Genomic DNA, 14,807 nt, shown 5'->3' with positions numbered 1-14,807 from the left:
CAGTTTTACTAGCTACACTGACATAATGCCTAATACATTACATCAACTGCATCAAAACTGATAATGTGCATGTCCAATGTAATTTTAAACACTAAAATTTCTCACTCGTTTCTCAGATGGCTCTAGACATCTATTTGGGCAGCTGATTTGTTGTTGAAATATCATCTTTCATAGGTGGACATGTTTTAGTGAGATGTGATAATGTCAGAGAATCTAAAGTATTGATATTTGGATCCTCACACACACAGCTTTTAAATGTCATGCAGCAAGACATTTGTTTGAACCCCAAACTAGGATTTGCGGACAGACACTTTAGTTTAGAAACATGTACATCAAAGCTTATATTTTTGTTATTTCAGGTCAAAAAAAATGTATATAATTCTGTGTTTTCTAACAAAGACACCTTTCATGACTGATGGTTACTGCAGTGACTTACTATTGTTGTAAAAAATATCCCAGGTCCTTGTGGTATCTTTGAAGATCCTGTGCATGCAGCAACACTGCTTACTAAGCAAGGTGAGGAATGGCAATACTTCCTCACTCAAATACCCCCATAGTATTGGTTTCCTCTCTTGGGATACTGTAAGGATGGCCTTGCTCTTGCTCATGTAATGGAAGAAGGGTAATGGAGTCAAGAAAGAAGCATGGTATAAGCTGAATGAAAACCAGAAACCCTTTGTCTATGAAAACAGAAGAATCTAGGGACATAAGAAAATGCCTGAAATAGTTTTAGTCTATAATGAAAATAGCTGCAAAATGCTCTGGTTTTTCAAGACCTTCACAGAAAAAAAAAAATAAAAAATTACCAGCATCTAGTTCAATCACAATTTCTTGAAGCAAGTTAGAATAAAATTGTTACAAAACCCCAAGAATTCCTGCTCTTTTATTGGTTCATGTTTTCCCAACATATACCAAGTTGTGACTCAAAATTGAGTGTTTAACTCCTTTCAGCTGTGCACAACAGGGAATGCAGTTTCCAGAGCATCACTTTGCATCAGATCTCTGAACATCTTCTGTGGACAGGTTTTTACCACTCCTGTCTCTCTGAGGAGGAGGGAAATTCATGTACTGGGTCTGACAGAATGAACTGTCAGAGAGCTGACAAGGCCAGTGGCTCCCCAGCAGGAGTCCTGAGAGGAAAGGAGGGACAGTCAAGGCTGGTGGTGTTCCTGTGGTCTAAACTCCTGTCCTTGTCATTGTGGTCACTCAAACACCTTTTAAGAAGAATATGGATTTTCAAAGAATTATACTTTTTCACAGTAAAACACCCAAACAAACCTTCAGAAGCATCTTCTGTCAAAAAGTTTGTCCTGCTTTCTGCACTTTCTACCATATGCAGTAACAGCCTATCTTGAAAATTGAAAATGTTTAACAGCTGCAGTTCTCTTCACAGGAAAATTATTCTGAATAAGTAATGGTCTGTCAGATTACATCAATTTATTCTGGGACTGAATACACTTGTCTAAGGACCTCTAAAACTTAGTGTGATGAAAAAGGTTCAGGGATTTCTGTGCACTAAGTATCATGTTAGTCAGAGTTAGCATTACTTTTCTGCTTGAACTACACAGGACAAGAAAGTTATCAGCTTATTTTTTTGAAGTTTCTCTTTGAAGGAATTGAATCTCAGACTGAAAGCTATTTTTCTGCAAATAGTTTATCTGAGCTGTAAATTCTGAACTTTGACTTCGAAGAAGAGCACAGGTTTCTTTTAAAATCAGTCTGTGTTGGTCTTGTATCACCCTCTTAACTGCAGCATTCAATTGCCTTTCTGTGTCACATTAAATGAAGTAATCAGCACCCATCTCATCACGAGTACTTTACTATAATGGAAGAGGTTGGGTTTTTTTCCTTCTCTGTATTTACATAAAAAAATTCCTGACTCTTCCCAGTTCCCAGCAATCTCAGACTGAACATGTTTAACTCAGCTGAGCCCTAAATAATATTTATGGATAATATATCAAACTATTGCTGCAATATAGTCATTTCCAAGGGCCTGAACATTTGCTGGCGAATTTTCATTCTGTTAAAACCCCAAACCTTCAGATTTTTTTGCAACTTGATGGTATTTATAAAATGTTACTGAAATCAGTCTAACCAACTAGTTGCATTGTTTGCTTGCCAGATTTCTACAGCTACTTCGACAGCAGTGCTACTTGATTATGCTTCACTTACCCTAATCAACAGGGTTCAAAGGGGTTGAAATAGATTCAGCTGATTGCTTGAGCTGGATTCTATAGAGTGAAGCTCAAAATAATTTTGTGATGCTCACCTCATTTGCATTGTAGATATTGTAATTCTGAGTATGGAAGGAATGAAGAAGTTTTGTCATAATTTTGGGCATAAAATATACTGTCTCTCCATCTTTTCTTATAGTGCTATTATATTTATATACAATATAATTTTATAGTGCTAGTACTATTAACATGTATCATTCACATTATTCTGGTTTGTTCCAGTTAAGGCAGTTACCATATCTAGATTTCAATAAATTCTTTAGAATAATTCTTTCTAAGAGTTTAGGATAGCTTATTGTCCAATCTAGGTACTAATTTCCTGCAGCTGACTGGATGTAGTTGAACCTTTCATTGCTATTCTTTAATTCCTTGGTAACTGATAAAATACAGCATAGCAGAGAATATGATTATTATGCTGCTGCATTTTGCACTAGCAGTAGCATCAAACAGAACATTATGGCATTCATCCAAGATTGACAAATGTAACTGAGTGTATAATATTGCTGAGGAATGCTCTCACAGCTTCTCTTTTAGCAAGTTAGTCAGCAAGAAGATTTTTTTTCTAAAACTGATTTTTCCTTAAGAAACAAAAGAAAATGTGAAATACATAAACGTTTTGCTTATATCCTAAAGGTTTTTTTTTTATTTCTTACAGAGAATTTAGTCAAAGTGAGTGAGACCTTTACAAACAGAGAAAGGGTGATATTTGCAGGTATATTTATCTCAGGAGAGCAGAAGAGCAGCCCTGAGTTTACCATTGGGCAGGCATTCTTGTTGAAAGAGGGAGTAGAATAACAATGACACCACTTTCCCTAAATAGAAAACGAGTTGCAACCCTTCTCTCACATCTGAACACATACATGGCTGGGTATCAGCCATTCATACCCTGCCTTTTTGTGGTACATGAGTAGAATTCTGTGAATACTTTTTGTTGCACATGGGTTGCTCCAATAACACGGATAAAGTAAACCTGTATCACTCAAAGATCAGTCTTCAGATCTCCTCTGGTGAGCTTTCCCCAGACTTTCTGTCGTAGTTTTAAACCAGTAACTAAAGAAATTACTTATTTCTTGTTGTGAGATATGGATTAAAACAAGAGCAAAACAGGCTTAAAACTTAAAAGGAATAAAGACAGTTTATTAACAAACTACAAGAATAAGAACACTAGAGTAAATTTCCAGAAAACCCCTTCATCTTTTACATTTTGATCACTTCTTTGTACACATGACATGATAACATAGAGACAAATAACTTCAGAACTTTGGTGGCTAAAAAACAGTCTCAATTTTTGTTAGAGTCTTTTCATCAGTCTTTGTAGAGAAACAGAAGTCTCTTTCTGCTAATCTATGGAGTTTCTCACGAGAAAACTATTTTTGTCATAGTTTTCCATTTCTCTAATGCCAGCTGCCTGGAAATCTGTCATTAGATTTGCTCCTCCCATCTCACATCTCTCCGAGGTGTGCATGGGTCAATAAAGTCTAGGGATTTCATTTTTAAGGATGAGTTATTCAAAGGCAGAAGTCCTCTTCATCTGGTTCTGTGAGCTCTCCTGGAAAACAGTTCCCTCTTTGCCCCCAAGGCTTCAAAATCTTCACTCTACTTAAGTCTAAACCAGTAACTAAAGAAATTACTTATTTCTTGTTGTGAGATATGGATTAAAACAAGAGCAAAACAGGCTTAAAACTTAAAAGGAATAAAGACAGTTTATTAACAAACTACAAGAATAAGAACACTAGAGTAAATTTCCAGAAAACCCCTTCATCTTTTACATTTTGATCACTTCTTTGTACACATGACATGATAACATAGAGACAAATAACTTCAGAAAGAGAGCACTGTCTGTACTTCTTAAGGGGGTGTTTACAAGTTGAATTCACTTTTTAATGGTCAGAACTGCTGTCAATTCTTGGAAATGACTGATAATTGGTCAGGAGGAAGAACTCCCATCAGGAGCACTGTCTGTACTTCTTAAGGGGGTGTTTACAAGTTGAATTCACTTTTTAATGGTCAGAACTGCTGTCAATTCTTGGAAATGACTGATAATTGGTCAGGAGGAAGAACTCCCATCAGCCATCAGCACCTTCAACTTCCCCTCTTTCCTCAGCTGCCTTAAAGGTAAAGCTACCCCATGACACTTTCCAAAGTCACCTCTCCTGCTCTCTCAAGCCCTTTACACTGGTTTCTGACCTTAACTAGGCAGATGGCTGTTCCATGCCAGACTAGTTCTCATTCCATCAGCAACCTCTGCCTCTGACATGTCAGTATGCATCAGATACCGTGACGATAAACAGCATGGAAAAAGCTGATTTACAAGAACGGGTAAAAATTGGTTTCCCCTTTCTTTTTGCTGCCACTGTAGTTTGCAGTTGACTCGCAAGTATTCACGCACACAGGTCTGAAAATGGTCTTGTTCATATCCTGCAAGACTGTGCATTACACAAAGTAGATTTTACCTTACCTTGGCTTCTCAAACCCTTCTTGAGTGTGCTGTTAGTGGCAAAATCTGCCACTTGAGATAATGAGCCCCTCAGGGAAAAAACATCTGATAGTGTTTACTGTCAAAGAACTTAAATAGATTGAGCCTATTTCTTACCTCAAAGCACAAAGGTGAAATGATGACATTTTAGTCAGGAAATGCTTCTCTCCATCAACCAGCTGCAGCTATAATCAAACACTTATAAATCATGTCAACAAAGTGCAAACCCAACATTCAGAGTTATATAAGGGCATGTAGATAAACTTCCATTTTATCACAAAACAACATAGATCTGTTATTATCACAAAGCAAGAAAGGAAATTATTGCTAATTTATTATTATTTATTATTATTGCTATCCACAGTCCCACCCGCAAGTCATTCTAATACTAATTCACACTTTTATCCTTAATGCAGACAATTTCTTTGGCAATATTCTGTATTACACATGTTCTCTTGTTTTATACAATATGTGCTGCTTCAAATTCCCTCTGTCTCAAGCTCCATGCCCATATGAATTATTGTCTCAAAATCTGACTTCAAGATTTATCAAATTACTGGAAAGTTTCAAGTCAGAAGGAATCTCTGGGAATCACAAAATCCAATCTCCAAAGTCAAGGTAAGGCCATCTTAAAAATTAGAATTAATTCCAAATTACTGTTGGAAACTGGAACTGATGTTTGGTTTTTTTTCTGTCTTCATGACTCTTCTCTGGTTTACATGGCCTTCTGAAAAAAAAATGTAGAGAGCAACCTTCCAGTGACATTGATCTAATTCAACATGCTCATTTCTTCAATGTTCTCTAACTGATACTTCTTTATTGGTGGTAGTTAATATTCACCATAGGTAGTTTAGCATTTAAAGATCTCCATACATAATTTTCTTTTCCCAGACATGAGTGCCCACATGCTTCTGCAGAGATTTCTTTGTGTCAGATATCAAAGCTGTGCTTCAAGACAGAGAAATGTGCATAAAAATTTACCTTGTCACACGAGGTATGTGGTCTTCTAAAAATCTTCAAAAATCTTTTGTCATATATAACATAATTCATGAACCCTTATCTTGTATTTGTGGCCAATATACTATATTTTGAAAATAAGGAAACCAAGCACAGAATTTTAATGAGTAACATTTTCTCATTTGTAGATTAAAATTGTTAAATGAGACAATTTGCAATGTTTTACACAATTTTTAAATGGTTCACAGAGATTCTGTCTTTAGCTTAACACTTTTCAGCTTTAAGAATATGTTATTTAAATGATCTTTTGTTTCCTGTATTGGATTATTTGCAACTGAAGAAGGATAATAGAGTCAAGAAAGCAGCATGGGATAAGGTGAATGAAAACCAGAAACCTTTTCTTTGTGAAAATAGAAGAAACTAGAGGTGTTTGAAAACTCTGATCACAAGCTAATTTTCAATTGAAATATTTTACAGCATTGGGCTGAACTCTATTGCCACTTCTATTGGCACAGAAGAGATAGCTTACAGCAACAAATAATAACTTGTTGAAATGTTATACAAACATGAATAAGTATGCTACTGCTATTAACTTTCCCGTGTTTGGGAGTTTTCTGCTGTACTGCCAAAGCTTTAATTGGAATTAATTTCATTTATTATATGTAAAGCTACAGTATTCATTATATATAGGATTATATTTAGAATCTGTAAGATGTTTCAATTCAGTTGTAATAAATTTCTTTTAACTCTTTCCTCAAAAAAAGTAATCTGTCTTTTTTAGTCCATGAAACAAACATTTGGGCTGGAAATATAAAAAAAAATAATATTTTTTATTATAGACTTGAAAATAATTTAATTTCATAATGGAAAGAGATGATTCATGGTTATTTCACATTTTTGGTATAGAACAGAAAAGTTTTATGAAAGTTGTTTTTTTTTATTTTTCAATTCCATAAAGGGAAAAAAGTACAGAGAAGCTTCAAAGAAATTGGTTCTGAATATTTGCACTTCTGTCCATCACTACTTTATCAAGATCTCAAAGGTAAAATCAAGGGAGTGAAAAAAACCCATTAGTTTTAATTGTGTATGGATTTCCTAATTTCATTTTAGCATGAGATTACTGTCATTTTATCTTCTCAGTTATTTCTGCTGAAGCAACAAAACATAAACTTTGTAAACATCATGCATAAGATGTTTCCTTAAATGTGCACGATTTAGATAGGAAGTTCCTTGTAATTTTTTTTTTCTTTTTTGGTTTGTAAGATAGCAAATTAGATACTTACTTAAGACCATACAGAAAGTCTGTATTGTTACTGAAAAGGTAAAGCATAGGTAATTTTCTACACAGAGAAATATGCTTTAGAATAAATTTTGTCCCTCAGGCACATAAAAATTTCTGAATAAGTGACTTCTGAAACAGAATAACTAAGGTGAGATAAAGAATCCACATGGAAAATTATGAATTCATAGTTGCATCATTTTATCCCTTCAACCTGCGAGCCAATTTCTCTATGCAATGAATGCAGTAATTTTTGAACCCTCTATTAAAAATGTGCTTCAAAGATGAATGTGTCCGCAGAGGAGAACAGAACACTTCTTTGTTACAGCTACTCTGAGGTTTGTTACACTGTACAAAACAGTATGCACTGCAATTTTGTGGTGGATTTGAAGAAGAAAGGGAATGGAGAAACTGTATTTTAAATGTAATGTAGGTCCGTTCAAACTCAGGTTTGCAAATACACATTTTTCAATCAATATTTTTTCCACATAATTACCCTTAGTTACTGTTTGCAAGAGCAAGCAGAATGGAATGGAGAGACTTATCAAACTCTGGCTCTTAAATGCACAGTTTGCCAATTACAGGTTGAATCAAAGCTGCAAAAGTCAAATCTGGAGTTTAAAGAGGAGCTTCAATGATGTAGCTTCACCTCGTAGATTTGTGAGTTTCAACCAAAACATTTCTTTCTCTTTTTACCAAGAGCAGAGAAAGACGCAATACACAGAGACAAAAGAGTCATATAGTATGTATGGGTATATGATGTGGACCTGTTATGACCAAAAATGTTACCCAAAACTGTGGGTGCATAGAGAGTGAAACCTTGGGTTTATTGAATTTCATAATACACAAAGATTTGGAAGCTTTTATCATCTAAATTTCTCTATTTTGTTGCAAATTATCACGAAGCCACAGAAATCATCCCTAGAAATTATACCTTAGATGAATAAAACAAATATATCTAAATATATCAAGCTGTTACAAATTACCATCAGCAATTAACGATTAATCAATATCAGTCAGTAGCATGTCAGTGGTCAATAACAGCAACAACCAATCCTAGATTAACAATCAACATAATTACAGAAACCAAGCAGGTGTGTTACAGGTACAATGGAGAAGCAACTTACCATAATAGCAACACAAAGACCAATGTTGGAATTTTATAACAATATAAGAGGAGATATACTAATGATAAGTTACCTACATAGGTATATATAGTAGGGGTATCAAGGGAATTAGACAGATTGCAGGGGTGGAACCATCCCAAAGGTGGGGACAAATCGGTGCCAAAGTTTGATCCAACCATCCCAGAGGTGTGAGGACCCATCCAATTGACAGCAAAGTGAGACCAAAGGGGACACTATGAGATAAAAGACAGAGTGACTCTTCAAAGCAGGTCTGTGTCACAGAGTCCAGAGTCATCTGGGAACTTTCTGTGAGTCTAAGGTCTGGCAGAAAATTCATGTGAAATTCAACTGGCTTAGAAAAATAAAAGTATGTGTGACATAGAAAACCAGAGAAAACTCTTAGGAAAAAAACCCTCTATTTTGGCTAAAAATTCAGTTATTTTTATAGCCTAGAGACATAAGACAGTGTAGGACAACACCACTTCAAGCAGTCAAGACATGTTGCTAATTTCAATTTTTCATTTGTAGCAGCAAATAATTAAATGATTAAATTATGCTTACAGTTCTTCCAGATTAATTTTATGTTCCCAAGCGCTGTTTCTTTTTTCAGATGATAAATTGCCACTAGAGTTTCTTGGGTTTATGCTTATTCATGGTACCTCAGGATGTCTCTGGATTCTTGATACTTCATCTATTCTTCAAAGTTACCAGCTATATTTTTAAGGACATTTCAGTTTCACAGGACGTGTCCCCAGCAATCCAGCCCCCACTTTGACAGGCAGTTTCTCTGACAATGTTTTCCAGAGCCATTTTCTTCTGTTCAGTAATTTTCTCTTTTTAACCAGGCCATCTTTATGGCTGCTCACACTAAAACTGTAGTGAAAAATATTTACTGTCATTCAGGCTGTTGGGAAAATATAATCATAAACACTCTTTGCATTTCTACTTAACCATGTTGACATAAAACACTTTGAATGGAAGCTGGTGCAGAGAAGATTTACTAAGGCACTCAGGAGATGAAAAAGACAATGTGGCCTGTGTAACCTGACAGAAAGGATACTGAGAGTGACTCTAGCTGGGCAAGCACCAAATGAGGAAGACAAGAATTGAGAGACAACACAGACACAAAAATCCAGAAGGTCCTGAAACAAACTGGCAAGAATATTTCTATTGCTTGAAAAAGGAGCTTTCAGAAAAGCCTTGCACTAACTGAAGTGGATGTTCAATGGAAACAATCATGCAGCCTTTAGGAATATGCCTGAGGGCTTGGAAAAAGAATGGTTTGTAAAGGGTCTTCACAGAGCCATGGGCTTGCCTGCTGAATTATAAAGAAAATTAAGGCTCTAGTTGCATGGAATTAATACTTACGTGATTACCTAAGTTTGCTGGTGACTAATTTCTGGAAATTTACACTGGTGGAAATGAGGGAGTACAGTTCTGTTAGAAACAGATTAAGTTGTATGCAGAGGACAAAGTACTTCTTGCCTTCAGAAGAATGCTGTTAACTTAGCAAGGAATGTTTCTCAGCAGCCTGCATCTGGCATGGAAATTATGTGCGTGTGTTAAAGAGAAGCACCTCAGAAAAAACTAAGAAAAAATACTTGAAGTGTTATCATGCTGCATTTGTAGTATTTGATATTATCTGAGTTGTCCTTGTGTCCCTCTGTCTGATTTAGTAAAAGGCTGAGTAAGAATAGTTAATAATTCATCATTTGTTTCTAAGCTGATTCAGTGTCTACCAAGGTAATTACAAGTTATATGTTGTTAAAATGCCCATGATTAAATAGGAAAGTTTTCACCTGAATTGTTTTGTTTGCCTCAAGTACTTTCTGAAGTATGATTTAAATTGATGTAGGCTGAAGGTACTGATTAAAAGTTTTGTGTTTGGTTTTATTTTCAGGAGAAAGAAAACTTTCTGATAGCATAATAGTCCCAACACAGTCTTGAAGAAGAGTGTCTCTCTGTCTGTTTCAGAAGAGATGCAGTATTGCACTAGTTTTCCATCTCTTACTCCCCTGTTCTTCATGGGTCCTTTAGCTAAATTTGTAATTTCTGTTCTCTTCTTCCACATTATGTTCAGTTTAGGTTCCCTTCTCTTCCCAATTTCAGCCCCAAGTCCTGTCAAGCTATAATTGCAAATAGGCTCAAGCCCTGTACAATGAGCCAAAGGAAATACTAGTAGAGGTAAGAACAGCCTCAGACTTCTCCTTTGTACTTACAGTTTCTCTAATTCCATATTGAGTTCCTATGGTTTGAGGAACTGAGAGTTTGAGGAACATAAATAGATTGTTATGCAGAATTAGACCACATAATATAGTTATATTATGTTAATATAGTCACCTAGATTTCTTTTTTTTCAGGCCTCCACACTGATAAATAAATGGGACAGAACCTATTTCTTTTCAAGCAAAAGGGAAAGAGCATCTGCCTGTTCTATGCAGACGTCGCAACATTTTCCTGTATGTGTTGACATTCGGTCACTAGCAGTGTTCCCCAAGGATCAATGTGGGCCTGCTCCTGTTTGATGTCTTGATAATCTGGATAAGAGGATTGAGTCTACCATTAGTAAATTTGCAGATGACACCAAGTTGGGTGGGATTGTCAACCTTCTGGAGGGTAGGAAGGTTTTGCTGAGGCACATGGACAGGCTGGATTGGTGAGCAGAGATCAGTTGAATCAGGCATGAGGTTCAATAAAACCAAGTGTTGGGTCCTGAACTTTGGCCACAACAGCCCCAGGCAGTGCTACAGACTTGGGCAGAGTGGTTGGAAAGTGGACCAGTGGAAAAGGACCCAGGGGTGCTGATTGACAGGGGCTGAACATGAGCCAGCTGTGCCCAGGTGGCCAAGAAGGCCAATGGCATCCTGGCCTGGATCAGCAATAGTGTGGCCAGCAGGAGCAGGGATGTGGTTCTCTCACTATGCTTGGCACTGGTGAAGCCTCATCTCAGGTACCCAGACCTAGACTTCTCAATTCACAAAAGACATTGAGGTTCTGGGATGTGTCCAGAGAAGGGCAGCAGAGCTGTGGAAGGGTCTGGAAATAAGGCTATGAGAAGCAGCTGAGGGAACTGGGGGTGTTCTCAGCTCTCATCCTGAAGAGGAGGCTCAGGGGAGACACTGTCACTCTCTACAATTCCCTGAAAGGAGGGTGTAGCCCAGTGGGGATCAGTCTCTTCTCTCAGGCAACCAGTGACAGGACAAGAGGGCAGTTGTAAGCTGCGCTAGGAGAGCTTTGGGTTAGACCTTAAAAAGAAATTCTTCACAGAGGGGGTAATTAGACATTGGAACGGCTGTCCAGGGAGGTGGTGGAGGCACCATCCCTGGAGATGTTTAAGGTAAGACTGGATGTGGTACTTAGTCACATGGTCTAGTTGACAAGATGGGGTTTGGTCAAATGTTTAACCACATCTCAGAGATCTTTTCCAAAGTAAGTAATTCTTTGGTTCTGTGTGCAGGTAACATTTAGCTAATTTTTGTTTGTCTGTATCATTGGGATGATGGCAAGATCTGATTGGAAGGAGCAGAGTAAAACATGTGGCCACAGAAGATCAAGGTTCAATTTCTAATACAAGACTGATTTTTCACTAGCATAATGTTCTCATCAGCAGGAAAAAAATTATCAGCTTTCTTTGTATCTTCTTCTTCTGCATTTCCTGGCTTTATACTTCATAACACATTTCTCTTTCTGCTCTGCATTAGCTATAATTATCCTGTTATTTAGAGGCATCCTTCAACTCTGGCTATCCCCATGATTTCTTATCTCTGCCATTCTACTATGACTTAGCCAGAATTCAGAGTGGTATTTGTTCTACACAAAGCCTGAAAAAAAGAGATAAGTAGGAAAAAACCCAAGAACTTGGGAAACAAAGGTTGTTTACTTTTGTTCCACTTAGGCAATCAATTTTGTCTCCTCTTTTCTGTCTCTGTAGACTTGTCTGTGGATTTCTTTCATTAAGCTTGTCTAAATGACAAAAACACTGTTTCCTAGAAAAAGTTAAAAACAGAAGAGCTAATGGGAAAAGACATGCAGTATGAAACAGTAAAGAAGATAAAGAGTTATTCTAAATCTTACTTTCCGGGGATTATTGACATCCTTTTTTGTCTAACTTTTCAGCCTTTGTATAGGCACAAGTACAACTTGTTAAGTGTCAGGAAACTTCATTCTCCTCAAATTTCTCATTAAAACAGACTATCAGCATATTAGATTGCTGATACAAAATAGTCTATAGCTGAAAAATTGCGTTTTTTTCCCTTCTTTTAAGGTTTTTAGAGGAACTAAAGTCCATACTGAAGGGGACAATTACAATTATTAAAGTGGCTCTGAAGTGGACTTAGTATAAACACAGCACACAGTAAACCAATAATATTTCTGCTGATTATATAACCTTATGCTCAAGCAGGGAAAACATTGTCTCCAGAAGAAAAAACACATATAAAATTAATTAACTTGGAAAGGGCAAAAATATAATGCAGTACAAGAGAAAAATGGTATTTGTAAGACTGCTGGACTCTGTGACCAGGGAAACTGCAGACAGAGCATAGTGGTTACCATGGTACTTCAGTGCATATCAGTTTTTGGTAGCATACTTGGTGTACTGGTCACAGATGGAAATGACACCAGTAAATGAAGGGCAACTATGGCACATTGTACAATTTTCTTTGTGAAGATCTGTTGTTTAAACATTTGGATATAGGTATTTCTATCATTATTAAATGCGTATGCTAAAATATTTCTTCTTGTAGATTTACCAAAATTAGTCTGAGAGAGAGGAATGTAGATTAAGAGAGTAGCCACATTATTCTGTCCATCACTGGACCCAAAAGGTGGATGTCATGCCACTGAACCTTCAACGTTTCAAGGTAGCTGTTAACCATTTCCACAATTACAATTTCCAATCTGAAATACATTTTTTTTCTCTCCATCAGTACAAATACGTGGTTGAAGTGAAAAAATCGATCAGAATGGTTAAACCTTTTGTCTATCCTATTTTGTCTAAAGGTTCAAGGACAAGTGATAAGATTGTAATAATGCTTAGTTGGGCATTTATAATTATAAGACCAGGAGGCGCCAGATCTTTGACTTTATTCTACTGCTTTTTTCTTTTTTTTTTTTCTATAAAAATAAATCTTGTTCAAACAACACTGTTTATTCATGATACATAGATTATATGACCTTTTGGACAAAATTCAAGTTCAGAATCATGAGATATAATTGCAGAGAATGCCGTTATTCAATCCTGAACTGGTGTTGCCTTCTAGTGTACAGGATTTATACAAGTCAGGACAAGCAATCAAGTCATGTAAGAAAAAAGAAGTAACACACTGAAAGGACTGGTTATAAAACCAGGAAACAATACTGGAAAACTAGCATCATTTTTTGTCTTCTTGATTGCAGTGGGTTAATGTTACCGCTGAAGATCAACAGATCACGCGGACACAGGTTGAGGTATGGTGCAGAAAGAACAGAGTTTATTTTTCTTCCCAGGATTTATAGGCTTCTTACCATGGCCAGGGATTGGATGGTCAGGATAACACTTTCTCACTGCACTGGCCATGAGAAATGCCCATCACAAGACGTGTAACAGAAAGAATGTACACATATCTATGTTTACAGTTACTGTCCTGGGAAAGTCTTTAGAAAACCATGTCAGCAAGCTCAGAAGCTGAGCTTTCAGGGCGACAGGTTAATTTTCAATATTATCAAACCCTCGTGTTCCACAACTGTAAAATGGCTTGTGGGCAGTCACAGATACCATAGAGCCAACGAGATCCAAATCAGTAGTGGACATGTGACTGCACTGGTGCATATTAAAGCACACATATCAAAACTTTTAATGGTTTTATATGGCAGTAGGAAGACATATGAAACGTGATCTGATGAAGATTCACTGTTGTTGACAGATGTTATTTAACATTTCAAAAAGTTTGATCATGAGAAATGATCTGCTAGCCCTTGAGTGACTTTGAACCAGCACCAGCTGTTGTGACTGCAACATATTTGATATGGCAGAAGGAGTCCCAAAATCTGCTTTACTGTACTGCCAATGAGTGTCATTCATACTGAATGTCAAATGAGTAAATGTACATTTTTACATCTTAGAACTACTTGTGACAGTATCTTGCTCCACTTAAGCCCAATATGTAGACTGTACCCATTTTTTCACATTAGTTCTGAATCATTCTATGAGTATTTTAGTTAACTCATAGTTTTAATTTAGCTAGTTAACCCGCCTTCTTCCTGTAAACGTGTTTAATTCATTATTATAATAATAATTATGTATACATGATAATAATCATAATTGTTCTATTCATAATTCATACACTCCAATTATATTGCTAGTCACACATTTGGGACAGAGAAGGATGACTAAAAAAACCTCCTAGAAATAAGTGATATGAGTCTGTGCAATTTGGTGTTCTAATAATGAAAGTCTACAGGTTGTTTTTTGTTTTTTTATTTTGTTGGGTTTTTTAAATTTGAACTGGTATTTGCTGAATCAGTATCAAAATATTGCAAAAGGTCCATTTTTTATACTACACACTATGTCATATAATTTGAATGTTTAAAAAATCCTTAGACAATAAAATAGTTTGAACCATATGTTAAATACGAAGAGAAATATATTAAAAGAACTGAATTGCCTATTGATCTGAAAGCTCCATTGAAGTAAATCTCAGAAATTCTGAAATAATAGAAATCCTAAATCCAACGACTGCAAGATAATAGAATTT

The 14,807-nt window shown here is 36.3% G+C and overlaps 1 long non-coding RNA gene across 1 annotated transcript; it reads left to right on the top strand.

The window, feature by feature from the left end:
• The first annotated feature begins 5,204 nt into the window (after positions 1–5,204).
• Positions 5,205–6,703, top strand: LOC107201381. Its single transcript, XR_004496319.1, has 3 exons — positions 5,205–5,328; positions 5,602–5,704; positions 6,626–6,703. It is a non-coding gene; the product is annotated as an uncharacterized LOC107201381 (long non-coding RNA).
• Positions 6,704–14,807: the final 8,104 nt, after the last annotated feature.

The sequence above is a fragment of the Parus major genome, chromosome 3 (genome assembly GCF_001522545.3).
Source record: "Parus major isolate Abel chromosome 3, Parus_major1.1, whole genome shotgun sequence".
NCBI classification, from domain to species: domain Eukaryota; kingdom Metazoa; phylum Chordata; class Aves; order Passeriformes; family Paridae; genus Parus; species Parus major.
The sequence above is the reverse complement of the archived record's forward strand: the minus strand, read 5'-3'. Positions and strand labels throughout refer to the sequence as shown.